The sequence below is a fragment of the Erinaceus europaeus genome, chromosome 7 (assembly GCF_950295315.1).
Source record: "Erinaceus europaeus chromosome 7, mEriEur2.1, whole genome shotgun sequence".
Taxonomy (NCBI): domain Eukaryota; kingdom Metazoa; phylum Chordata; class Mammalia; order Eulipotyphla; family Erinaceidae; genus Erinaceus; species Erinaceus europaeus.
The window spans coordinates 64,997,254-65,025,150 of NC_080168.1; the positions used below are offsets into that span (position 1 = coordinate 64,997,254).

General features: G+C 44.1%; 1 long non-coding RNA gene across 1 annotated transcript in view; it reads right to left on the bottom strand.

Moving 5' to 3' along the window:
- Positions 1 to 26,879, bottom strand: part of LOC132539431 (uncharacterized) — a 118,384-nt gene extending 91,505 nt beyond the window's left edge. Inside the window, exon 1 of the long non-coding RNA XR_009550713.1 lies at positions 26,675 to 26,879. This is a non-coding gene — a long non-coding RNA (uncharacterized LOC132539431). The remainder of the gene's footprint in view (positions 1 to 26,674) is intronic.
- Positions 26,880 to 27,897: the final 1,018 nt, after the last annotated feature.

A 27,897-nucleotide genomic window follows, 5' to 3' on the forward strand; every position in this document is an offset into this window, starting at 1 on the left:
GAAAATTACTAAAAGACACAGAATTTGGAAACTAAACAACATACTGCTTAAGAGCCACTGGATCAGAGAGACACTCAAGCAAGAAATTCAAACATTCCTGGAAAAATGAAAATGAAAACACAAGTTATCAAAATATTTGGGACACAGCTAAAGCAGTACTGAGAGGGAAATTCATAGCCATTGAGTCACATATTAAAAAACAAGAAAAAGCCCAAATAAATTACCTTACTGCACACCTTAAGGACTTAGAGGAAGAGGAACAAAGGAACCCTAAAGCAACAAGAAGGACAGAAATAACTAAAATTAGAGCAGAAATAAACAACATAAAAAATAAGAGAATCATATAAAAGATCAATGAAGCTAAATGTTGGTTCTTTGAAAAATTAAACGATTGACAACACCCTAGCCAGACTTACTAAAAAAATTTTTAAAAAGGGGAGAAGACTCAAATTAATAGAATTGTAAATGATAGAGGAGCTATCACAACTGACACCACAGAAATCCATAAAATCATGCAAAAACTTCTACGAAGAACTATACACCACCAACCTAGAAAATCTGGAAGAAATGGAAGAATTACTAGAAATATATGCTTTTCCAAAACTGAACCAAGAAGAACTACAAAACCTAAATGCACCAATCACAGACAAAGAAATCAAAAACTATTATTAAGAATCTCCCTAACAACAAAAGTCCTGGACCAGATGGCATCACAAACAAATTCTACAAAACTTTCAGGATACAGTTAATACCTATACTTCTAAAGCTCTTCTGCAAGATCAAAGAAACAGGAATACTCCCTTCCACCTTCTATGAAACCAACATCACCCTTATACCAAAAGCAGATAGGGACATAACAAAAAAGGAAAACTACAGACCAATATCTCTGATGAACATAGATGCCAAAATATTAAACAAGATCCTGGCCAACCAGATACAACAGTATATCAAAAAGATTATTCATCACGACTAAGTGGGATTTATCCCAGGAATGCAAGACTGGTTTAACATACGTAAGTTAATCAATGTCATTCCATATCAATAAAAGCAAAACCAAAAACCACATGATTATCTCAATAGATGCAGAGAAAGCCTTTGACAAAATCCAACGCCAATTCATGCTCAAAACACTACAAAAAATGGGAATAGATGGGAAATTCCTCAAGATAGTGGAGTCCATATATAGCAAACATACAGCCAACATCATACTCAGTGGACAGAAGCTGAAAGTATTCCCCCTCAGATTGGGGACTAGACAGGGCTCTCCACTGTCACCGTTACTCTTCAACATAGTATTGGAAGTTCTTGCCATAGCAATCAGGCAAGAGAAAGAAATCAAAGGAATAGAGATTGGAAGGGAAGAAGTCAAGCAATCACTATTTGCAGATGACACGATAGTATACATAGAAAACCCTAAAGAATCCAGCAGAAAACTACTGGAAGTTATTAGGCAATATAGCAAGGTGTCATGCCACAAAATCAATGTACAAAAATCAGTGGCATTTCTCTATTCAAACACTAAATCTGAAGAAGACATCCAGAAATCACTCCCATTCACTGTTGCAGAAAAATCAATAAAATACCTAGGAATAAAGCTGACCAAAGAAGTGAAAGACTTGTATACTGAAAACTATGAGTCACTATTCAAGGAAATAGCAACTGATACCAAGAAATGGAAAGACATCCCATGGTCATGGATTGGAAGAATAAATACTATCAAAATGAATATTCTCCTCAGAGCCATATACAAATTTAACGAGATACCCATCAAAGTTCCACCAAGCTTCTTTAAGAGAATAGAACAAAAACTACAATCATTTATCTGGAACCAGAAAACACCTAGACTTGCCAAAACCATCTTGAGGAAAAGAAACAGAAATGAAGGCATCATACTCCCAGATCAGAAACTATATTATAAGGCCATCATCATCAAAACAGCCTGGTACTGGAACAAAAATAGGCACACAGACCAGTGGAATAGAATTGAAAGCCCATATCTAAACCCCCACACCTATGGACATCTAATCTTTGATAAGGGGGCCAAAGTATTAAATGGAAGAAGGAGGCTCTCTTCAATAAATGGTGCTGGGAAAACTGGGTTGTAGCATGCAGAAGAATGAAATTGAACCACTTTATCTCACCAGAAACAAAAATCAACTCCAAATGGATCAAGGACCTGGATGTTAGACCAGAAACTATCAAATACTTAGAGGAAAACATTGGTAGAACACTTCCCACCTAAACCTCAAGGACATCTTTGATAAAACAAACCCAACTGCAAGGAAGACTAAAGCAGAAACAAACCAGTGAGACTACATCAAATTGAAAAGCTTCTGCACAGCCAAAGAAACTATCACACAAAGAGACCCCTCACAGAATGGGAGATCTTCACATGCCATACATCAGACAAGAGACTAATCACCAAAATATACAAAGAGCTCAGCAAACTTAGCACCAAAAAAGCAAATGACCCCATCCAAAAATGGGCAGGGGATATGAACAAGACATTCACCTCAGAGGAGATCCAAAAGGCTAACAAACATATGAAAAATTGTTCCAGGTCACTGATTGTCAGAGAAATGCAAATTAAGACAGCATTGAGATACCACCTCACTCCTGTGAGAATGGCATACATCAAAAACGATAGCAGCAACAAATGTTGGAGAGGCTGTGGGGACAGAGGAATACTTCTGCACTGCTGGTGGGAATGTAAATTGGTCCAGTCCCTGTGGAGAGCAGTCTGGAGAACTCTCACAAGGCTAGACATGGACCTTCCATATGACCCAGTAATTCCTCTCCTGGGGATATACCCCAAGGAATCCCTTATACCCAACCAAAAAGATATGTTCACACCTATGTTCATAGCAGCACAATTCATAATAGCTAAAACCTGGAAGCAACCCAGGTGCCCAGCAACAGATGAGTGGCTGAGAAAGCTGTGGTATATATACACAATGGAATACTATGCAGCTATCAAGAACAATGAACCCACCTTCTCTGACCCATCTTGGATGGAGCTAGAAGAAATTATGTTAGGTGAGCTAAGTCAGAAAAATAAAGATGAGTATGGGATGATCCCACTCATAAACAAACAGAAGTTGAGAATGAAGAACAAAAAGGGAAACTCAAAGCAAGAGTTGACTGAATTTGGAGTAGGGCACCAAAGAAAAAACCCTGGGTGGAGGGTGAAGGTGAATGTTCACCTTCATGGGGTGGGGGTGGGGATGGGACACAGTCTTTTCGTGGTGGGAAGGGTGTTTATGTACACTCCTATCAATTTGTAGTAATATAAATCACTAATTAATATGAGAGTGGAAAATTGAATATCTCAAACTTTTTAAAGCACAGACTGAGTCTTTTTAGTACATAGGATGAGTCGTTGATATGTTGAAGCTGTACCCCTCTTATCCTATGGTTTTGTCAATGTTTCCTTTTTAAAAATTAAAAAAAAAAGAACTCGGGTTCAAGCCCTCGCTCCCTATAAGCAGTGAAGCAGGTCTACAGGTTTCTCTTCTTCTCTCTCCATATCTCCTTCTTCCATCTGATTTTCTATCTGTTCTAATAAAAATAAAAATAAAAAAGTAAACACTGTCATTAGGAGCAGGTGTATTCACTGTGCAGGCACCGAGCCCCAGCAATAACCTTGGTAGGAATTAAAAAATAATAAAATAAAATAAAATAAGGGGGACGGCGGCAGCACAGCAGGTTAAGCACAGATGGAGCAAAGCACAAGGACCAACCCCCTGGCTCCCCACCTGCAGGGGGGTCTCTTCACAAGCAGTAAAGCAGGTCTGCAGGTGTCTTGTCTTTATCTCCTCCTCTCTATCTCCCCTCCTCTCTCGATTTCTCTCTGTCCTATCCAACAACAACAATAGCAATGACAACAATAACAATAAATACAACAAGGGAAACAAAATGGAAAAAAAATGGCCTCCAAGAGCAGTGGATTCATAGTGCAGGCACCGAGCCCCAGTGATAACCCTGGAGGCAAAAAAAAAAAAAAAAAAAAAAACAGAAAACTGCTCAGCAGTATTGCATATGTACTATGTGCGAGGCTCCAGGTTCATTCCTCGGTATCACATAAGAAGAAAATTAGGGTGCAGGACAGTGTTCACTGCTTAGAGCAGTGGTATTACCATCAGCAGCAAGGTCCTAGGTTTTAGTCTTGCACATATGGAGCTGTGGAGTGGTGCTATGATGTCACTCCTCTATCTCTTTCTCCCTCTCTCCTGTAACTTTTTCTCTCTCTATAGAATGGAAAAAAATGGTCTAGGAACAGCGGTATTGTGTGGTATACTTTTGTGCATTAAGATAAATGGCTGACATTCTGTGCTTTTTTGGTACTTTAATTTACCTTTCAATCATTCCCTTGAGGATGCAAACACATACTGTTGTGTGTCCAGTGTATCTAAGAGGTGAGGGGGAAGAAAAGAAAAAACATATATAAACCACTGCATTTCTTCAGCTGGGTTTTTCACTAGATTACAAAATCCAGACAAAATTTATATGTAACAAGAGCCATTATAAGTCTACCTGACACCATCTGGTACAGAATAAAAAAATTACTCCCAACTATAGGAAAATTACATAATTCATCTCCAGCCACGCCATCCCTGGTAATTTCCTTTCCATTTTCTCTTTCACAAAACAGATCAGGGTTGTCTGAAATGAGTCAGTACTACAAGAAAATAAAATCTTTTGACTATTATCTTGCATTTACACTTAGGAGCAGTTTCTTGTATTAAACCAGATGTGCATCTTTCACTGAATTACTTTAAATGCCATAATTGTTCTTCAATCCCATAGCTGGCTCATGATTCAAACTTAATCTGCCTCTTGTCTACTTATGTTCCTGGGAATTGACAAGCACATCCTTTGGACTTCATGTAGGTGAAAACACTAATTTAGGGGAAAGGATCTGAGGGGAATCTGGATTCAGATTTTCTCTGTTTAGATCTTGAAATCCAATTTTTAAATATCAAAGAGTTCATTATTATCACACCAAGTGAAAGACTCTGTGGAAGAATGGTGAAGAAGAGGATGAAGAGGGTGTTGGGGTCCTGGTACAAGATGATAGAAAAGGACCCAAGATGGAGGTGAAAGGATTTGTAGACACATATCACAGGGAGATGAGAAATTGCACTCGTGTGTCAACAACTGTACCATGATCTATTAGCTCCCAATACAATGATTAAAATAGGGCATATTGTTAATGTTGCCATCCTACTATTCAAGATGAAGCTGTTCTCTGTTACATGTGTTTTATCACTTGGATACCTCCTGAGATTGGCCAGCTTGTGAACATGTCACATGCTAGGAAAGCAAAATAACTTTTCTAGGACACACACACACACACACACACACACACACACACACTGCACACATGAACACAATGTCAAGCTTAAGCTTAAACAACACTTAATCCTCTGTTCCAGTGACAGAGGTCATCATTTTTTAAAAATATTAAATCATTTTTCCAACATTTCTCTTTATAAAATATTCCTTTTTAAATTAAAGATTCAGAACTCTAAGTGATACCTGAGTGGTGTCAATAATCTCTAGAGGCTTTTCCAGAAAGGAAGCCTGTGGGTCCTCTATGTTCATGTAGGGTATGTCACAGATAGATTCCTGGTCTGCTACCTAGACATTTCAAGGCCAAGTCTTCTGAAGCCAGATCTAGCAATGTTCATTTTGGACTTACTTCCCAACTGACTTGAATACATAGGGAAGTGTGTGGGGAGTGGGGTTGAGGGGAGGGGGGTGGCACACCTAGTTTAGCACATCTATTACCAAGCAAGGACCCAGGTTAAAGCCCCCATTCCCCACCTGTAAGGAGATGGTTTACTAGCCATGAAGCAGGTCTACCACTCTAGCCCTCTCTCTTCTTCTTCTTCTCCATCTCCATCTCCTTCTCCTTCTCCTTCTCCTTCTCCTTCTTCTTCTTCTTCTTCTTCTTCTTCTTCTTCTTCTTCTTCTTCCCCTTCCCCTTCCCCTTCTCCTCCTCCTCCTCCTCCTCCTTCTTCCCCTTCCCCTTCCCCTTCTCCTTCTCCTTCTCCTTCTCCTTCGTCTTCTCCTCCTCCTCCTTCTCCTCCTCCTTCTTCTTCTTCTTCTACTTCTTCTTCTTCTCCTTCTCCTCCTCCTCCTCCTTCTTCTTCTTCCTCTGCCCCTTCCTCTTCCCCTTCCCCTTCCCCTTCTCCTTCTCCTTCTCCTTCTCCTTCTCCTTCTCCTCCTCCTCCTCCTTCTTCTACTTCTTCTCCTCCTCCTCCTCCTCCTCCTCCTCCTCCTCCTTCTCCTTCTTCTCATTCTTCTTCTTCTCTTCCCCTTTCAATTTCTCTCCTATCAAATAAAAAAAGAAGAAGCGTGCCTAGGTGGTAGTACAGCAGGTTAAGCGCACATGGCGTGAAGTGCAAAGACTGGTAAGTGCAAAGATCCCTGTTCAAGTCCGCGGCTCCCCACCTACGGGGGGGGGGGTTGCTTCACAAGTGGTGAAGCAGGTCTGCAGGTGTCTTTCTCTCCCCTTCTCTGTCTTCCTCTCCTCTCTCAATTTATCTCTGTCCTATCCAACAAAAATGACAACAATAATAACAACAACGATAAACAACAAGGGTAACAAAAGGGAAAAAACAGCCTCCAGGAGCAGTGGATTCGTAGTGCAGGCACCAAGCCCCAGCAATAATCCTGGGGGCAAAAAAAAAAGTGTGAAAAAATTCTGCTGAAACATAAGCATGACTCTAATATACATATATATATATACATATATATACATATATATATATATATATATATATATATATATATATATATATATATCCAGGGTTATCACTGGGGCTTGTTGTTGGCACTATGAATCCACTGCTCCTGGCAGTCTCTAGGACAGAGAGAAGTTGAGAGGGGAGAGGGGAGGTAAGGAGGGAGAGAAAGAAAAACACTTGAAGTCTTGCTTCAGCACTTGTGAAGCTTCCCCCTTGCTAGTGAGGAGCCTAGGACTTGAACCAAGGTCCTTACATGGATCCTTGAGCTTAAATAATATGTGTTCTTAGCTTGGGTGCATAACTGCCCATCCCCCGATTCTAATAGTTTTTCCTAAACAGTCCTGGGGAATCCCTCTAAACCATCACAAGGAGGTCCCTCTGGCTCATCAAGGGAATGCTCCATCTCTCTCTGCAGCTAAGCTGAGAGTCTGAACAACAAATCAAGTTTAGCTAAAAGTTAACCAGGAACCACAGAGATGCAGTGGGGACTCATGGACACAAGAGGTGTGAGAAGAGTATTTTTTTCTTAATTTGAAGCATGCACGGAAGAAACAGTGAGCATACATATTCTAAATCTGTTACTTGTAATATCTGGCCTTGAAGACTAGCTCTGGGGCATAAAAAAAAAAAGAACACAACTTGTAAATCAAGAGGCTTGTGCTAATCAAGGGTATGAGTGTTAAAATGGAATTTAGTAGGTGGCTAGTAGAGCAGTTAGTAGATCTATAGGAGTAGAAAGGAGAGCCCAGAGGCAAGCCAAGGGATGTGGGGACAGGATCTAAAAACAGAAAGTAACCCTTCCACAGGTTTTTCTAACCCAAGGTTAAGTCGTCATATCCTGTTTTGCAGTTTCAACTTTTGAGTCATGGGGAAGTTCCATGATTTGCCAAAGGTCAATTAGTTAGTCAGTGATAGAACCAACCAACCTCCAGTGACTCCAAATCCCACTGCTTCCCCCCCCGCCACACTGAATTATATTGCACTTTCTTTTATCTTAACCCTTCCAACTAGTGGTGCAGTCCATCTGAGGATATCATATCTGTCTGAGTCAACTGAAATTAATATGGTAAGTACAGAGTATCTGTATAACTACACCTTAGCATTTTGAGCCTTGTCACCTTTTATTTTTTTCCTTTTAGAAACTGCTGTTTCTTTAATTACAATGAATTTTGGGGTGTTCTGTATTTCTTTTTTGTTTTATTCCCTTTTTGTTGCCCTTGTTCACTGTCATTATTATTATTGTTGTTATTGCTGTCGCTGTTGTTGGGACATAGAGAAATTGAGAGAGGAGGGGAAGACAGAGAGAGAGAGAAGCAAACCCCCTGCAGGTGGAGAGCAGGGGGGGCTCAAACCGGATCCTTGAGCTGGTCCTTGTGCTTCAAGCCATGTGTGTTTAACCCACTGCCCAGACCCCAGATGTATTTCTTTCAAATAGTTGGCCTTTGTTCTCGTTCTCTACCTTTTGTTCTAAGAATTCTGAGAGACAGATGGGAAAAAGAGAAATGGAGACCGGGGGTGGGGGGAGGAGGAGGTATCACAGCACTGAAGCACTTTAGTGTGGTGAGGGTTGGGTTGAACCTCGGTCACGTATATGGCAAAGCAGCTCCTTATCCAAGTGAGCTATTTTGTCAGTCAGATTTTAAGAATTCTAAACTTTGCTGTACCCTAAGCATTTTCCCTAAGGAAGAAACAGGAAGTGATGTGGTCCATCTGAATGGATTGAGAAGGCAGCACAGAAATACGCTTTATCTAGCATCAGGTAGAAATGCATGCCGGGAGCTCTTGGTTGACAGCAGGACAAAGCAATATTCTTTTTTCCAAGACATTTACTAGCTAAAAATAATGTGATCTACATAAAAGTCATAGTCCTGATTTCCATGTGCCATCTGAATATTGCAAAACTCTATAAATTATTGATAAAATAGAAATGAGGCAGCAGCAGTTTTGCAATCAATTATGAGTTAAAATATCACCAAATTATTGTATTTACTGTGGACTGTAAGAACATTAATCCCCTAATAAAGAAATTTAAAAATTACACCAAATGATGGTCGTGGTAAGCTATATACACATACACAGGTGTGAAACTGGACCAGTGAAAATCTTATTATCTTGTAATTCTGCACACCAAGATTAAAGCACTAGTAATAAAAATCTTTCTTTACAGATCACCAACCTTTCCTCATTGAGCTGATGGTTAGTATCTGTTTGTTTTAAAAGATGCAAATGGAGTGGTCCGGGAGGTGGCGCAGTGGATAAAGCCTCAGACTCTCAAGCATGAGGTCCTGAGTTCAATCCCCAGCAGCACATGTACCAGAGTGATGTCTGGCTCTTTCTCCTCCTATGTTTCTCTTTAATAAATAAATAAAATATTTTTAAAAGATGCAAATGGAATAGAATTATTCCTTCCATAAAGTGCAGAGAAAGTAGATTATAACTAAGATGGCATGCCTTTTTGATAAATAACTCAGAGTTTAGATATCATCTCCCCACTGAGTGATTTATCTCTGGTATATTTAGCAGAGAAAGGGGAAGGCTCACTTACCTGTGCTCTGAAGCATCACTGGCTGCACCTCACCTGACCTATGAAACACATTTCTTCCTCCTCCTGATGCTGCCTCTTCATAGGGTTCCACAGAACCAGACAAGGTTCATGGGTCAAGGGCTAGACATGGTATGGGCCACACTTGTTCTGAAGCTCTGTTACTTCTTTTTTTTTTTTTTTTTAACTCACTGTTGAGATAAGATCTGTGTGCCCATAAAAAGAAGAATGGTTAAAGAAAATGGGATATATATATATATATGATGTGCACTGCATTTTCTTTTTCACAGAAACGCTGTCTTGTAGCAGCAGCTGAGAAGATTTTCAGGTGGGTGCATTTGAGAAGGGTATAACTGAGCTGAGTAGTTCCCTCCTTCACCTCTTGGGAGGAAGCTATCTCTAGAGAGACTCTGTCTCAGGTCCCCAAGGGTCAGTGTCACCCACCTCACCAGGGCCTTACCATGGCACTCAGCAGTCACTCACCTGAACCACTTCTTCCAACTTTATCTCTCAGAACAGCCTTTGTTCCTGCCATTCCTGTGCTACTTTTCACAAATCTCTGGAACAGAGAAATGAGATACTAGATACACTATTGATTACACTTCATGCCTTCATAGTCGCCAACTAAGAAGGGTTCTTGGGAATCTAGCAAATATTGAACACTAAGCTACGCAAGAGGAGAAAACAATAGAAGCATCAACTATTCTGCAAGGTTAGTTAACTCCTTCTAGGCAGAACAAAAAGTGGGTGAGTTTTTGTTCTTTCCTCCAAGCAGCTGGTCATCATCACACAGAAAGGGAGAAATTACAAGGAGTGGAAATCTGGGAAACAGAGCAGTGACAAGAGCACTGGACTGGAAAGGCTTGAGGTTTTCAGCTGATCCCAGGCACTGTCTGTGCTGTGTGCCAGTGATGCTCTGGCTATCTCTCATTTTAATACATCAATTTTTTTCTTAAAGAAAGGAAACAATAAGAGTTCTGCAGTCCCCATGAGTGGAGCAGACATAAAAAATTAAGGTCAATTATAGGAGAAAGATACTGGTTGGCAAGCCTACGGGGAGGTACAGTGTCAGCAGAGCTTTCAGGAAATGGTGATAAACACATTCCAGCAAGCATCGAGGTCCATTAGTGGAAAAGTACGCACATCGGGCTGGTTCGACTGCAAATCTGTGTTTCTAATTGCATCCTGTAAGTAACTGAAACGCCATCATTACACTCAAGAATTTGGAAGCCGCACTGGCTGCAAGCTGCAACCTCAGCAGGTCCGGCCTCCCTGGGCTGACAGCGCTGCTGCTGTCAAGGCCACATTCACATGGCCTCCCCAGGCTGATGGGGCAGTACTCCAAGAGCACAACAGCTCAAAGGGGGAGCCGCTGACTGCTGAGGGGGAGCACAGGCCTCTCCTCATCACCGGCACCATGAAGAGAGGGTGCAGCCATGGGGAAACTTCAGAGAGAAGCTGCCTCCAGCAGCATGTGAGCCCCAGCAGAGGGTGCGCCCTTGGTCAGACCTGGGCTGACAGAAGACAATCCACAATAGCAGGCAGGAAGAGAGCAAGTGTAGAGGCTGGGGAGACAGCAAAAATGTTCTGTAAAAGACACTCCTGCCTGAGGCTCTGAGGTCCTAGGTTCAATCCCCAGCACCACCATCAGCCAGAGCTTTCTGCTCTGTATGTGTATATTTCTCTCTCTCTCTCTCTCTCTCTCATATAACATAACAGTATTTAAAAAGAGAGAGAAAGAATAAGTTCAGGGGTTAAGCACACATGGTGCAAAAAGCAAGGACCAGTGGAAGGATCCCCGTTCCATCCCCCGGCTCCCCACCTGCAGGGGAGTCACTTCACAGGTGGTGAAGCAGGTCTGCAGGTGTCTATCTTTCTCTCCCCTTCTCTGTCTTCCCCTCCTTTCTCCATTTCTTTTTTAAAAATTTTTTTTAAATATTTATTTTATTTATTTATTCACTTTTGTTGCCCTTGTTGTTTTGTTGTTGTAGTTATTGTTGTTGTTGTTGTTGTTGGGTAGGACAGAGAGAAATGGAGAAAGGAGGGGAAGACAGAGAGGAGGAGAGAAAGATAGACACCTGCAGACCTGCTTCACCGCCTGTGAAGCGATTCCCCTGCAGGTGGGGAGCCGGGGTTCGAACTGGGATCCTTATGCCAGTCCTTGTGCTTTGCGCCACCTGCGCTTAACCCGCTGCGCTACAGCCCGACTCCCTCCTTTCTCCATTTCTCTCTGTCCTATCCAACAACAAAGACATCAATAACAACAGCTACAGCAACAATAAAAAGACAACAAGGGCAACAAAAGGGAAAATAAATAAAATTAAATAAAATTAAAAAAAAAAGAATATGTTCAGGAAAGTATGAAGGTGCTTTGGGAAGGCAGTCTGGGTTCTTTGCTGTCTCCACATGAGTCCTGCTAGCTTTGGAGACGCTTAGTCTAGTGTAATCAGCCCCTAATGCTTCTCACAGGATGGCAGCTTAGCCACAGGCTTCCCTGGCTACAATACCCGTGAGGACACTCCCCAACCCTTTCAGTGGATTCACACACTAATGTCCTCTTTTAGAGCTGGGCCAGTCACACAGTGGCTCAGGCCTCTGCATCTGGTATGCAGAGGAGCTACCAGAGTACCTGCCTATCTCACTGGAGATAGGGGAACAGTTTCTCTTTTGCCTCCCCCAGGCACTGGCCTGCACACTGCCTCCAGTTCACACCCTCCCATCACAGCTGATGCTGCTCAGGCACATCTGGTGCACCACATCTGGAGCAGAGAGTATGAGGGAGCCACAGCTGGCTTCTCTCCTCACTCCACCCTACGCCAGGGCTCCTTCCCTTGGAGTCTGTTCTAATCTCAGGATTTGAGAGAGAGTCAGGACAACTGGCGGCTAAGTCCTGGCCCCACTGATGACTGAGCTCAAGGGCAGAGTCACCTCACTTCTCTAGGTGTGGCTGTGTGTATGTGTGTGTATGGGGGGGGGGGTTCTGAAACTCCTTCCTGCACCAAGGGACCCATATTCCCTGACAGCCTGAAGGAGAAAGCACGGACAGCTATTAGGAGCACTGAATGACTCCCTCCCGACACACCCCCCCCCCAAAGCTCCCCAGATGGTAAGCAGCAATGTCCCTGGGCTCCACATTCAGGGTTCTTCCCTTCACCCCCATGTGGGTGCACACATGGGTGAGCCTTGGCCTGCCATGCTCTGGCTCAGTAACCAGAATTAGAAGAAAGTGTCCACACTTTCAGCTAAACTCTAGTTATTATTTGGACAGTCTGTGGCTAAATAAGATCTCACAAACTGACAGCTGCAGACAGGAGCTGTCCGGAAGCCCTGTTTTCTTTGGCTCCTGGAGTGTTTTGTATGTATGTATGAAAAGAAAGCCCTGTCATGGCTCTGTATTTAAAGCTGGGGCTATTTTACATCAACACCCACACTTTGGGATTCTCTTACGGTAGAAGGCCTGGCCATGCACAGAGTAAGCATGGACCCAGGCAGCTCAGCCCTGCTGCTATCCACTCTGCTACCTGGCAGAGCAGGCAGGAGTCAGGTGACTTTTCAATAAGAGGTGCTCTCCTCTTAGAGTAGAGTTTTTGGCAGCATTCTCCTCACCAGCAGCACCTCCCTGGGTGAGTGACAGTCACCAAGTGTGACATGCCATGTGTCAGGAAGGGCGAATCGCCTGTCAAGTAGGATGGTTACTGTGGATGTCTGGATGGTCATTCCTGCAGACTGCTTTTAGAGCTGGGAAAGATCTATTCCAACCACCCTCCCCCTTCAGGGGAGCAAGTTTAGTCCTGGGAGCTGAAGACCTGGTCCAAGGTGGCACCATAAGGACAATGAGGAACAGAAACAGCAGGAAGCCAGGTCCTCGGGAATCCTTGCCAGGTTCACTTTTCCCTTCAGCAGCTACCTTCAGTCCCAGGCCCCAGCCCCCATCAGCTTCTAGGGCTTTGGCTTCTGGTCTGGAAGAGACAACTGCTGCTCTTCCACACCCATGCACACTGACCCCTGCAGCATGTGACTGCCATACCACCCCACTTCCAGGCCACTCTGAAAAACTGCAGTGAAAGCCCAATGATTGCTTGAAGTCACCTGCCACCCTGCAGACTCCTCAGAAGTCTGGTGATTCTATGCTAGCTGGTTGTGAGCACTACCCTGGCCTCTCTGACAGTTTTTCTGTTCGGGAGCACCTGGGACACGCTGGGAAGGAGGGAGGGCACCAGGGCTTCTGTGCCTTTTCATGGGATATCAGCCTTCCAGATGCCATCAGAGCCTTCTGAAGATGTCTATGGGCAGCCCAGGTGAAACAGCTTGTGAGTCTGTGAGCTATGATGCCACATCTGTCTTCTCTGAAACTGTGTCCTGGTGGGCAAGTTATCAGAGGGCAAGCCTGTGCTGCAAAAGAAAACTTCCTTTCCCTCCTTCCTGTTCAGGCACTTATTAGCCACACAGTACAAGAAAGGTAAGGCCTGGTGCTGTATGGATGGGGATATGAAAGCCCCTCCAGTGCCAAGGGGTTCAGAAACTTCCCTGCATGGGATGGGAGAGGGCTTGTCCAGTAGAACACACACTTTATCGTGAACAGGGACCCAGGCTGAAGGCTCTGGCATCACATGGGGGAACCTGCCACAGGGAAAGCTTCTCTTTGCTTCCCTCTTCTCTCTTCCTCTCTCTCTCTCTCTTACTTTATACTTAGAAAAAGGAAAGAAAGGAAGAATAAAAGAAAGAGTCCACCTGGGGGCTGTACAGTGGCACATCTGGTTAAGCTGGAGCCCCCACTATGCACCTGCAGGTGGGGAGTGGGAGCCTGAACAGGGGGTCCTTGTGCATGGTAACATATGTGCTCAATTGGGTGTGCCACTGCCTGGCCCTGAAAGGAAGATATTTTCTTTTTTTCCTTTATTGGGGGATTAATGTTTTATAGTCGCCAGTAAATACAATAGTTTGTACATGCATAACACTTCTCAGTTTTCCATATAACAGTATAACCCCCACTAGGTCCTCTTTCATTGAAAGGAAGATATTTCTTTTTTTTTTTTTCTCCAGGGTTATTGCTGGGCTCAGTGCCTGCACCATGAATCCACTGCTCCTGGAGGCCATTTTCCCCCCTTTTGTTGCCCTTGTTGCCGTAACCTCATTGTGGTTATTATTATTACCATTGTTGATGTTGTTCGTTGTTGGATAGGACAGAGAGAAATGGCTCCCTGCAGGTGGGGAGCCGGGGGCTAGAACCAGGATCCTTCCGCCGGTCCCTGCGCTTTGCACCAGCGCTTAACCCACTGCCACTGCCCGACCCCCAAAAGGAAGATATTTCTAAGGGAACTGTCTAAGGATTGAGCAATTAATCCTACCTCCTTGGTGGTGTTTAGGCCAAGATAATATATACCCAGCAGTAGTAGGAGAGAGAACTCAGGACTGGCTGAGGGCAGACTTTATAGCCTGCTGAACTCCCTCTCAGTTCTGAGAGTGCAGATTCTGAGTCTAGAAAAGCAACTTGTTAGGTGGCTGGATGGATTAAGTCTCCATGCAAGTGGGATTGGAGTTGGGAATGCACAGTTGACAGAAGCTCAGAGGGAAAGGGGTGACAGTGAAATCCACTCAAGCCACTCAACGTGGAAAAATGGAGCCATCACTCTCTAAAAGGTGACTGAAGTGGACTTGCCATGGAGACACATTTCTGTTCACCCAGACTTCCTCATGTGCTTCCAAGGCGGGGACACTAGCCAGGAGGGACGCATGCCTCGTTTCACCCCAAAGTCATACATAATTCATCCAGAAGGATTTGTTGAACTCAAGACCAACAATTGCCTTGTAACTGAAAGCTATAAACAAGAACTGGAATAAACCACCTGAAAAAGCCCACTGTGTGACCCTGAGCCTCAATATCCTGTTTTGTACTTGACACCATGGCAGTTCCAAAAGGGACACATATGGTCAGGTATGAGGAAGACCCGGCATTCTGGGAAACTCTACCTCTTCTAGGAATGCCCCAGCTATCCCAACCCCTAATGAATACTAACCAGCTCACTTTTCCTGAGAAAAGCCCACCCCTCCCAGACAGACCTCATACTAGCAGAGCCCCTGGAACTAATGGTGCACAGCTCCCCCTAGAATATGCAAGCACTGCCCTGGTGAACTTTCACCTCCCTGGCTACAGTCCTATCTAACTGACACCTGCTGTTGTCTCTGCTCCCGAGTTCTTTCTGGACACCGACATGAACCTGTGCTTCAGTTCAAGACACAATTTCTCTAGCTTCCCAGGGCCTTGCCTGGAATCTCTTCCTGCTACTCTGTAGCCAGTGGTTTGGTTGAGGACACTAGTCTCATGAAAGAAATATATCTACTGGGATGTATGGTTGGGCCTGGCCACGTCTTTTCTAGCTTGGTGGTGATGTCCTCAGGGCTGGAGATGTCTTGAGAGAGTGACACTCAACTCAACTTCAGGAGAGAAAGAAACAAATACCAAGCAGGAAGAGCTAAAGAACAGAAACCTAAAAAGTCAGAGGGATCACCTTTCCTTTCTGCTGGGCTGGCCAGAGGGGGGGGAAATACTCTTTGATGGTTTATAAAGACAAGGTACATGTAGTTGATAAAAGCTAACTGAATTTTTTTTTCCTCTCCAAATGTGCTCAGACTTGTACATTCAGGCTGGAGAAAAATCCCTAAGTGATACCATATCCTGCAGTGCTCAGAGCTTGTGTCAGCCAGGGATGAAGATAACTGGAGTACATAAAATCCAGAGACATTCAATCATTTCCCAGACAGCAGATGGGACTGCTTTGGACCTCAGTAGGGGAGGTGTTTCCTCAGCCACCCACCCACCCACATTGGAGCTACAGTGGAGAACAGCAAGAAGTCACGCAGGAGGAGGAGGTGCAAAGTAGCAAAGTAACCACAGGCTAGATCATCAGCCCTGGAAAACTGACTGTAGACCTCAAACAATTTCTGATATTTGAACGGAGAAAGTCGCATCTGAAGCCCATCTGTGAAAGGCACTGCTGATGGTCCCGGCAAATGCTTCCTGAGGAGGCCACTCCACTGAGCAAGGCTGAATGTATCTGGCGGGGGGGGGGGGGGAAGCCCACTGCCATTGTGGGGAGGTGCTTATCTCTTGCCCCCAAGGGTCCTCGCTTTTTGGGAATGAACAGCAAATGATAGCCTCACCTAGGAATTCCAAAATGGAGTCACACTTAAGCTAACTCTTGATGGTAGAGACTTTTTCCCCTCTATTTCCAGAAGGCTAGCTGTGAAGTCATGAAAAATGCTAGAACACACAAACACCAATCCATTTCTTGCTCCTTCAGCCCAGGCATTATATTAGATTCTGCAGACATAAAGATAACTTGTAACGGGGCCAATTGGTAGTACACATGGTTGAGCGCACATGATGCAATGCACAAGCACACGGGCCCACGCCCCCATCTCCACCTGCAAAAGGAAAGCTTTGAGAGTGCTGAAGTAGTGGTGTGGCAGTTGTCTTTCTCTCTCCCTTTCTATCACCCCCTTGCCTCTCAATTTCTGACTGCTTCTATCCAATAAATAAAATATTATACATACACACATACACACACACACATACACACACACACACACATATATATATGAAGATAACTCTTTTGATACCCTGGAAGTGCTTGAAATCTACTGACTAGGATGTCTGTGCAAACAAGGCAAAGACCCAGGTAGACTAATCACTAAAGTTTAGAGAGACTGGAACAGGGGCTAGAGCTGCCCACATGTCAGAAAGGCCTCAGCAAAGGGCAGCCCGGACTGATCTGCTGAAGAGAAACTGGAAAAGGGCATTTCAGGAGGAGATGGTACTCACCAAGGTACCAAAGAGTGGGACACGGTGACAGTAGCATAAGGAGCTAAGCTGAGATGCTGAACATTCTGGCTACCTAAGTGTTTTCCTGAAAAATGAACAAAAGTGCTTGAGACTTGAGTGCTTCCTTGCACCAGAAATTAACAAACCTAAAGACAGGAATTCAAAACAAAAGGGATTTTAAAAGAAATATTGACTGGCTTCTTTTTAATTTTTATTTATTTTCATGAGAGAGAGAGAGATACAGAGAGACAGAGAGAAACCAGAGAGCACTTCTTGGCTCTGGCTTATGGTGGTATTGGGGATTGAACCTGGAACCCTGAAGCCTCAGGCATGAAAGTCTTTTGCATAACCATTATACTGTCTCCCCAGCCCCTGATTGGTTTCTTTGAGATACCCTCAGACAAGTGCTGAGGACTCTTTGGTGGTTGTGGCCTGGAACACTCAGGGTTGCTTCACAGCACAGGACGACAGTCCCACAGGGCCCTACACTCACAGGCTCATGTTCACAGGTGAGTGTGTGGCTGCTGTCAGTTCTGAAATGCCTCAACCTGTTTTGATCAGAGTCTTGAGTGCTCAGACTTCAGTGAGTTGCAAAACTGGTGCTTTTGACCCAGAGGAAAACAATGTTTTTCCGAGAATGTGAAATACTCAGCACTTCTGTATCTCACATGGAAGGAGAAGTGGCTCACACAGTGAAATGGAAGATGGTGGCACGTGTTGAAGACTGTTTTGATAGGAATTCAAGGTTTACCTATGGGAGCTCAGTCACTGAAGACTCTGAGCAAAAACAGAGCACCAAAGGATTCAGTGTGTAGACCACGCTGGTATCTGGTCAGTGACTGGTGTGAAGCTGCAACAAAGCTCCCCCCTTCCTTTGAAAATGAATGACTTTCCATGGTTCACATCTTATTTACTAGGTGTGATGTTCTGATCCCTGTTAAAAAGCAAAAGAGGAGACTCACTGCTATTACTACCTTGTGTTTTAGGGTAAATTAAGATAGCAAGATGAGTGAATACTTTTAAGAAATGGAGACAAGGAAAGAGAGAAGGGAGAAATAGACAGAGAAGGTCTGGGGGCACCTGGTTAAATGCACACATTATTTCCAAGTACCCAGGTTCAAGCCCTCACTCCCCATCTGCAGGGGATGCTTCACAAGTGGTGAAGTAGGTTCGCAGGTCTCTCTCTCTCTCTCCCTCTCTTTCTCTGTCTCCTTCATCTCTCAATTTCTATCTTTCCTACATTTTAAAAAAATGGCTGCCAGGATTCATCATGCAGTAACCAAGCCCAGTGACAACTCTGGTGGCAAAAAAAATTAAAAAGCCAGGTGGTGTTGCAACTGGTTGAGCACACATGCTACGCATGCTATATAATGAACAATGACCTGAGTTCCAGGCCCCAGTCCCTACCTGCAGGGGGAAAGCTTTGCAAGTGGTAAAGCAGTGTTTCAGGTGTCTTTGTCTCTCTTTCTCTCTGTCTCTATCACCCCTTACCTTCTTGACTTTGGTCTGTCTCTACCCAAAAAATAAATAAAGATAATACTAAAAAAAAAAAAAAGGAGAGGGTCTGTGTAGGTTCAAAGGTCAAGAGACACAAAGTCTTTACTTCTTTAACTTGAAGATTTTTTTCCTTTCTTTTTTTTGCCTCCAGGGTTATGCTGGGGCTTGGTGCCTGAACTATGGATCCACTGCTCCCAGAGGCAATTTTTTCCCGTTTTGTTGCCCTTGTTGTCACCCTTGTTGTTGTTATTGTTGTTGTTGGGTAGGACACAGAAAGATTGAGAGAGGAAGGAAAGACAGAGAGAAGGAGAGAAAGACACCTGCAGACCTGCTTCACCACCTGTGAAGTGATCCCCCTGTAGGTGAGGAGCTGGGGGCTCCAACTGGGATCCTTACATCCGTCCTTGCGCTTTGCGCCATGTGCGCTTAACCCACTGTGCTACAGCCAGGCTCCCAAGTTTTTTTTTTAAGCAGATTCTTCTATTATTTTTATTGACATACAATAGAAACATAATATACTAATTATACAGATCACATAATGACTTGATGTCTGTATATAATAAGAAATGATTATCACAACAATTAATCATCATACAATTTTTCTTTTTTTTTTTCCTCCAGGGTTATTGCTGGGCTCAGTGCCTGCACCATGAATCCACCACTCCTGTAGGCTATATCCCCCCCTTTTGTTGCCCTTGTTGTTGTAGCCTCGTTGTGGTTATTATTATTGCCATTGTTGATGTTGTTCATTGTTGGATAGGACAGAGAGAAATGGAGAGATGAGGGACAGAGAGACAGAGGGGAGAGAAAGATAGACACCTGCAGACCTGCTTCACCCTGTGAAGTGACTCCCCTGCAGGTGGGGAGCCGGAGGCTCGAACCGGGATCCTTACGCCGGTCCTTGCGCTTTGCGCCACATGCGCTTAACCCACTGTGCCACCGCCCGACCCCCACAATTTTTCTTACAATGAGAACTTTTGAGCTTTATTCTCTTAGTGACTTTCATTTGTTTGTTTGTTTATTTATTTATATATTTAGTTATCACTAAATGGCTTCTCTACTCCTGGTTGACTTTTTCAGATAGAGTGGGACAGAGAACTGACAGAAAGAGAAAAGAAACACTGTACCAAGACTTCTTCTGGTATAGTGTGGGCTGACTTGGAACTTGGTTCATCAGCATGGCAAAGCAGATGCACTATTGAGGTGAGCTATTTTTCCATCCACTAGAAACCTTCAAATATAAAACAGTACTGACTATAGATATCATGCAATTTGTTATTGTTGAGATTGCCTTTCGGCCACCTCACTCACATTCCTTTCAGTTGTTCTCAAAGTGTGGTCCCCAGGGGAGCAGCATTAATAGCACATGGGATTTGCTGGAAATGCAGTTTTGGCTGAATACCAGTGGTGCTGTTAGAAACCTGGGTGCGGCCCACACTCTGTTATAGGTCTTCCAGGTGATCCTCATTCAACAAGCAGGCATCACGCCATCCTGTGTTTTCTCTCTCAGACAGAAAGAGAGATGCCTGAAAACATACTCCCCCACTTGTAAAGCTTCCCCCCATAGGTGGGGAGTGGGGCCTTTGCACATGGTGATGTATGAACTCAGTCTGATGTGCCACCACCCAGCTCCCATTCTATGTTATCTCCATCGATATTATGGGGGTAGGGGTAAAAATCACTTGGGATTAGAATGAATAGTCCAAAGTAAGGTTAAATCAAGAAGAGTTCAGCTTGCTCTCCACATGCTCTTACAGGGGTACACCATCAGAGAATGCTGTGGGATACATGGATGTGTACAATATCTTCATAGGTGATAATTCCCAAGTTCCCTAAACAAACTGCATGTAAGTGGATGAGTTCTGAACCACTGCTTCTAGACTTAGGATGGTGTTTAGCAAAAACAAGATAAAGATGATCCCAACAAGATAAGGGTGATTCCTTTTCCCCTGTGCAGGCATAGCTGTTACCTGGGAAGAATGTTCAACTTCTACCACCATCTTCCAAAGAATCATCTCTGCTGATGGTGCTGGAATTTCTCCTGTTCTGTACCAGCCACTGCACCAATAGTATTGAAACTATGTTGACACATGTCCAAAAATCCTATTCGTTTACATAGTCTATAATATTTCTGAAATGCATCTTGAATGTCTGAGAAAACCAGCATTTCTCAGATTCTTTCCATTGTCTTCCATGAGTAATCCAATATACATAGAAGGACAAGAGAGTAAACACTTCTGTGATAATCCAAATTTTTCCAGTGGAATTTTAAACAGTTTGACAATCCAGTCTTGTTAAAAAGTGATATAAAATAAATGCTCCTTAGCAAACAATTGTCCAGTAAATGTTCTAAACCTGTCTCACATTCGCACAGTAGACAATTTTCAGAGTCTTTCATAGAATTCATTCAAATGAGAGCTCAATGATCTTATTTATATTTTATCCAAGGTTTTGAAATACATGAACCTGTCTCTACTTACTGGAACAATGATCTCTATTATGGTGTCTTTTTCTTTAAATCCAAATATTATACTCAGCACTTTAAGAATTCCCAATCCCAAATACAGGCAATTAAATTGTCTATAAGTTATTCAGAGCCTTAGAAAATGAAATGAAATAGGAGTCTGTACTTTGAAATGAGTTCAAAAATGCGAGCCATTTGTCAATGCGAGCCTCTGTCAAGCAGTCCTTATTATCTTCCTGTTCTGCCGTTAACTGATGAAATAATTGGACACAGACGACATTGACAAAGGCCGTTTCTTCTGGGAGAGGTCTGGCCTTTCTCAGCAACTGAGAATCCAAGGCTTGATACTGAATTCCTGAGTAAGAACAGAATGCCCCCTGGTTGCCCACAGGTGAACGGAGGTGGATAGCCCCGCCCCCATCTGACAAAGGGGGACACATGACCTTTGCTTTCCCTAATGCTAGGATTACCTGGGAGCTAGCTAATGGTCACTGGTTCTAGGAAAACACACAAAGGTGGGACTTTGGAGTCCCTACCTGTACACTGGCTCAGCGACAGGTCTCTCAGCACTGCCTGACCTCCTCTGGCCTCTGGGTTAATTAGAACAGAGGTGTCTTGCATGCTCCCCTGTTCACTGACTGCACCCCAGCCATATGTATTTTTCCAGCCTAAGTACCCAACATGGAGTTCAACCCCATCCTCTTGATCGCCATAACATAACAAGGAAACAAATATTCATATAACCAATTCAGACATAGGAACGAAAGAAGGATGATCTGTCTTCCTAAACATGTTGGTATATGAGAATTTTTCAGACAGTATGTGGAAAATTCCTCAGTCTCATATTATCATACTCATTACCTATCACTGCTGAAGAGAACCAGTCTTTTAAATTTTATTTTCCTGGGGAGTTAACAGCTTACAGTTTAGTATTTAACACATGGGCATAGCCTCTCATCTCTCCTTCACCAGGACAGGTGGTCAGAACTTGAGGGCATCAAGCTGACTGAGACAAGACAGAGAGAGAAAGACCAATACTGAACTTAAGAACAGAGAACCAATCTTTGGCATATGTTTGGCTTCTATGTATAAAATGGTGACATCTTGAATGTTTGAACATTCTTCTTCTTTCTGAAATAGTATTTCCTTATTTACTTTGGATAGAGACAGAGAGAAAAAAAATATCTGAGACAGAAAGAAATTGAGAAGGGGTAGATGGAGGGAGGAAGGGAGGGAAGGAGAGAGACAGAGACAGAGACAGACAGAAAGACAGACAGACAGACACAGAGAGAGAGAGAGAGAGAGAGAGAGAGACCTAGAGCACTACTTCACCACTCATGAAGCTTCCCTCCTGCAGGTGGGGACTGGGGGCTTGAACACAGGTCCTTGTATATTGTCACATGTGCCCTCAACCAGAAGCACCACCACCCAACCACTGAACATTTTTTTTTTTTTTGCCTCCAGGGTTATCACTGGGGCTTGGTGCTTACACCACTTATCCACTGCTCCTGGAGGCTAATTTTTTTCCCATTGTTGCCCTTGTTGTTTATGGTTGTTGTGGTTATTATTATTATTGATGTTGTTGTTGTTGAATAGGATAGAGAGAAATTGAGAGAGATGGGGAAGACAGAGACGGGGAGAGACAGATAGACACCTGCAGGCCCGCTTCACTGCTTGTGAAGCACTGCAGGTGGGGACCTGGGGACTGGAACTAGGATCCTTACGCCGGTCCCTGTGTGCTTAACCCTCTGCTCTACCATCCTGGCGCCCTGAAAATTATTCTTTAACAACCTTCCATAGACCCCAGCTTCCTTCAATACAAGTGCAAGTGCCATCTTGTCATGGAAATGCTCCTGTCAGGAGAGAGAAGTCATGCTGTGGTACAAGTGCTATGTGCCATCCCTTTTCCTTGCTATAGTTTGCCCCCAGCACCTAGCTCCACCTGATTCTGCACTTTAATTTCTGTACCACCTCTCCCACCAGGGCAAAAACTGAGCCTAGGGACTTATTCCCTACTGACTAGAGCAATATCTGGCACAGATGGTGTGCGAAATGAGTACTAACTGCACAAATGAACAGCTGATAGTCAGTGTCCCCTCTCCTAAAGGCCCAGCTATATGATATGAAACCACACTTTTCAGCCTCACACTTAGAATTCAGGTGCAGACTGAAAGGGTGTTTTCTTCTGTCTCCACTAAATCACTCTTCTGGATCATTTCTAAGACAGGTGCCTTTGTAAATTCAGTTTTTTTCCCCCCATCTGTTAATGGCAATAAACAACACACTTGACCTATCATCTACAATCTCGCTTACAGCATTTGAACTTTTCAAAGTGAAGGACAGTCTAAGTGCCCAAGGACATTACCACTGCTGTGAGCTAGTCACATGATTATCTAGGAGTGGTGACTTAGAGGCAGGATGATCTTCAACCTGAAAACTGCTTCCCTAGACACAACTGCAAGGAAAGCCTTTTCTTCTCTAGCTGAGAAGTATCAGTGGGCCTCCTCCTTAGACAGCATGTGAAGAAAAGAAAAAACTAACTTCTCAAGATGGCATCCCCTTGCAAATGCACCGGGAAGTGTCCGGCTGTCAGGTGATACTGAGCTCACAGATAGGTGTGTATCTCGATGACAACCCTGTGGAGAGTGACTCTTCCAACTTCCTATTTCTTTGGCACCTGAGCACCAGAAAAACTCAGCATTTTCCAAGATAGTTTATTTTCCTTCCCTGATCAAGAGAAAAATGTCTAGGGAGTGAGTGTCTTCCCTAAAACAACAAACGACTCCCTTTGAGTTCCTTGCCCTCAGAGAAAATAAGCCGACCTCAGAGATTTGAGTTTCCATAACCTCAGCAGTTGTAGACAGTAAACTGAATAGTGGGAGACTTTTCACCAATGGTAATGATCTGGTGATAAGTGCCCACTCCCCCTCTACCCCTCCCCCGTCCCCCCCCCCCCCCACCTCAGTCTGTTTTTGGAAGCAGAAACCCATGAGGAATCCTTGCCTTGGAAAGACTCTGAGGTTTAGCAGCTTAGACAGCAGGGCTGGGAATATGCTAACAGAGACAAGCAGAGAAACACAGGCACCCACATCCACTGCAAGGGCAGCAGAGACATTCTCATGACCTCCCCATCCTGGTTCACCAGACACTAGGGAGCTTTTCAGGTGGCTTCTGTGAGGAAGCAGGAATGGCTACTCATTCCTCCTCTGCCAGTGAGGAAAGGGAAAGGCCTGAAGACTTAGTGATTTACAAAATCACAAAATAACAGAGGTAAAATTCCACACTGTTCCCAGAACCAGAGTTCTGTGTCCCCACTCCCTCCACTGGAAACTGCAGTGATTCTCCCAAGCTCACAGATATAGGTTAACTATTATTTCTATATCTATGAATCTATCTCCCCATTTTTTCCCTTTTTTTTGCCTCCAGGGTTATCGATGGGGCTCAGTGCCTGCACCATGAATCCACTGCTCCTAGAGACCATTTTCTTCCCATTTTGTTGCCTTATGATTATTGTTGTTATTATTTTCATTGTTGTTGGATAGGACAGAGAGAAATCGAGAGAGGAGGGGGAAGATAGAGAGGGGTAGAGAAAGATAAGACATCTGCAGACCTGCTTCACTACTTGTGAAGTGGCCCCCTTGCAGGTGGAGAGCCAGGGGCTCAAACCAGGATCCTTATGCTGATTCTTGCACTTTGTGCCATGTGCACTTAACCTGCTATGTATCTCCCCATTTCTTCTATGATTTTGCCTTCTCTTCCATTTTAAGTCTCAGCCACACCTATTACTACTTCTGAACGTCTTTCCCTTTTTTCTTCTTCTCTAAGTCTTGATGGAGTTGGGTTTCAGAGCCCTCTAGTCATCTTCCCCTAACATTTTCCCCCCTCTGGGAGTACAGACCAAATTCTTTTGGGGGTGCAGAAAGTAGGAAGTTTGGCTTCTGTAATGGCTTCTCTGCTAGACATGACCCAGGGACTTTTGTAGGAAAAGATGTGAGGTTGTAGTACACTCACTCAGTTCATCTCCCCTGTAGCCCTCTTCTGCTCTGCTGTGGACACCATATCTGCAAATTCCCTACCACCTCCCCTAGTCTCCCAAACCAACTCAAAAGATACTAGCAAGAAGGCAACAACCTTCCACCCCAAGGCAGCTGAGGGTTTCTGCTGTGTGCCTCCAAGCAAACTGGCTAAGGAACGGATATATTTGGAGAGTCTGAGTGTAGGGAGACTGACTTTATGGAGCTCACACTCCCCTGGCTGATGACTCAGAAGCTTCTCACCAGTTAGGCAACTGTAAACTCAGGTGAAATTCATCTCTCCTGTCACAGCAGTACTACAGCAGCAGTCACTGAAGTGACAGTCTGGGTCATGGAGGCAGATGGTATCCTGGTTCCACTTCTACTCAACCTCTAAATCTGAGTTTGCTCAGCTGTAAAATAGAGGTGACACAGCCAACATTTCTAGTAGTTACTGACTGCCAGACTTTATTCTTGTGTTTTGCTTTCCTAAACTAACACAGTGCCCCCAATAACCCTAGGAGGTAGCTGCCTCTGTGACAGGATTCTTGAGTTGCCACCACAATTCTGGGGGAAGAAGGTGCTCTTATTTCACCTACTTTCCTCAGAGGAAACTGAGGCACAGAGAAATTGCATGTGGTAATCAAAGAACAAGTGGTGCTGCTGGGGATGACAGCCCATCTGCCTAAAGGCCATGATCTTAAATACCATGCATGGGATTACATCATACCAGAGTTCCCCATTTGCCAGAGGGATACAGTCAACTCAAGTCACATGTTTGTGAGTGAAAAACATTGGGAAAGCATGGCTGAAGAGCTGCCTTCTCTGCTTGCATCTAAATAAACAGAACTGATAGACACCATCAAAGTCTCTGGCTTTGATTTCATTGTTTCTGGGTTTCCCCCCCTCGGTGGGGAATTTTGTGAAGTTTCCATGAGAAAAGGGATCCTGTAGTCATGTAAAATAATCACCAAGAAAAATGCAGGAATGGGTATTGGTAAGCCATATGAGGAAATGGCTAACAAGATGTTTGTCTCCATATTAGCCTGAAGCCTCCCCAACCAAACTTGCCATTTCACAATGGACAAAAGGGCAAGAAGCTGCCCCTAGAGGGTGCCAAAATGACACCCCCCCCCCAGGTCCTGCATCTGAAGGTTTCTGGATGGCCTTTCAGAAGGCTCTGGAGGCCTTCCATTAGTTTGGGTTGGGGGCCAGGGTCTCCCAGAAAGCTAACTGCAGCTGCTGGGTGATAAAAGCTCCACGGCAACCAGAGTTCTGGGAGCATCTACTGCAACCACAAAGTGCTTTGCTGGCACAGGACTCCCCCAGCCTCTGGAACCAGATACCAGGGGATGTTGTTGAGTCCCCGTCTTGGAAGGTTTCCAAAGGTAGGGGAAAGTGTTGCTCTCCATCAGTCTGAAGGCTGTGGGGCACAGCCTGTTTGCAGGCATAGTACACAGGCTTGTGTGCCACTCGGGCCAGGGTTGACAAGCTATGTGGAGAATGCCCCGACTCTGCAAATATGACAGACTCACTTTTAAAAAAAAATGCCAAGAGAAATTTCACTTGAACAGAAGCACATACCCTTGGTGAGCTCCCGGTCTGGAGTTCTGCATGTAGCTCCTGGCTGGCTGGTGTTTTGTTTTCCTGATTTAATGCCTCCAATGACCCTGGGAGGTGGGCTCTTTCATGATAAGACTCATGGGTTGCCTCCACCCTTTTGGGGAAGAAGGTGCTCTTATTACATCTACTTTACACTGGAGAAAAATGGACTTTTCCCAAAGATGTCCTCTGTGGAGATGGTGAAGTAGAGCCTGAACAGAGCTCTCCTCTGTAGTCAGATGTCTCTTCAGGAAAATTGAGATGGACAGAGCTAAGTCCTGGAGGTTTCCCTGTTAGGGTAAAGCCACTGCTCATTCTTCAGCACTGTCTTTGAGCTAGGCATTGATGTACTTAATGGCTGGTATTGGCTGATGAGACTAAATTACATGAAGGAATGGCTTTCATCATATTGCTCAATTTAGGGATTTCTCTCATTTCAAAGGCAAGACTAATTACCTCTAGAAAATGTTAAGCAATTACCCACTAATAATAGCAGAGAAGATGTTTGTGGAATAGTCAGTTCAGTGAGGGAGGGGTGCTGTGGGGGTGGGGCTGGGGAGGGGAGGGGAGAAAAGAGACTTTTAGATTTAAATTAATGTTGACAATGGAAAACTATGCTAAGCTCTTAAAGACTTAAATGGAGAGAGACACAAGGCTATATTGTCTTAGCCCTGCTGTGGCCTTGGTCCTCAAACCATTCCATTCTTTTGTTAATTTTCAGGAATTGGCAGGAAGACCTATTTGGTTTTTTAAAAAATTTATTTATTTATTATTGGATAGAGATAGAGAGAAATTGAAAGGAGTGGGGGAGATAGAGAGGGAGAGGAAGACAGAGAGACACCTACAGCCCTACTTCACCACTTGTGAAGCTTTCCCTCTACAGGCAGAAACCAGGGGCTTGAACCTGGGACCTTGTGCACTGTAATGTGTGCACTTAACCAGTTGCGTGACTGCCTGGCCCCAGGAAGACCTATTTGATACACACTCCCTAAGATTTCTGTCAGTTTTTCTATGCTCTGAGAGTGGAAGGGGCCCACTTTCCTGACAACCAGTAGACTATTGCAAAGGTGTGTGAGTTCTGCATTACAAGAGGAATATAGAAGAGTCCAGTCTGGGAGTTGGAACTATAGCCAGGGACCTCTTACTTGACTCTGTATTCAAGTACCCATGATCTGGTATCATGACATTGGAGTTTGGGCACAAGT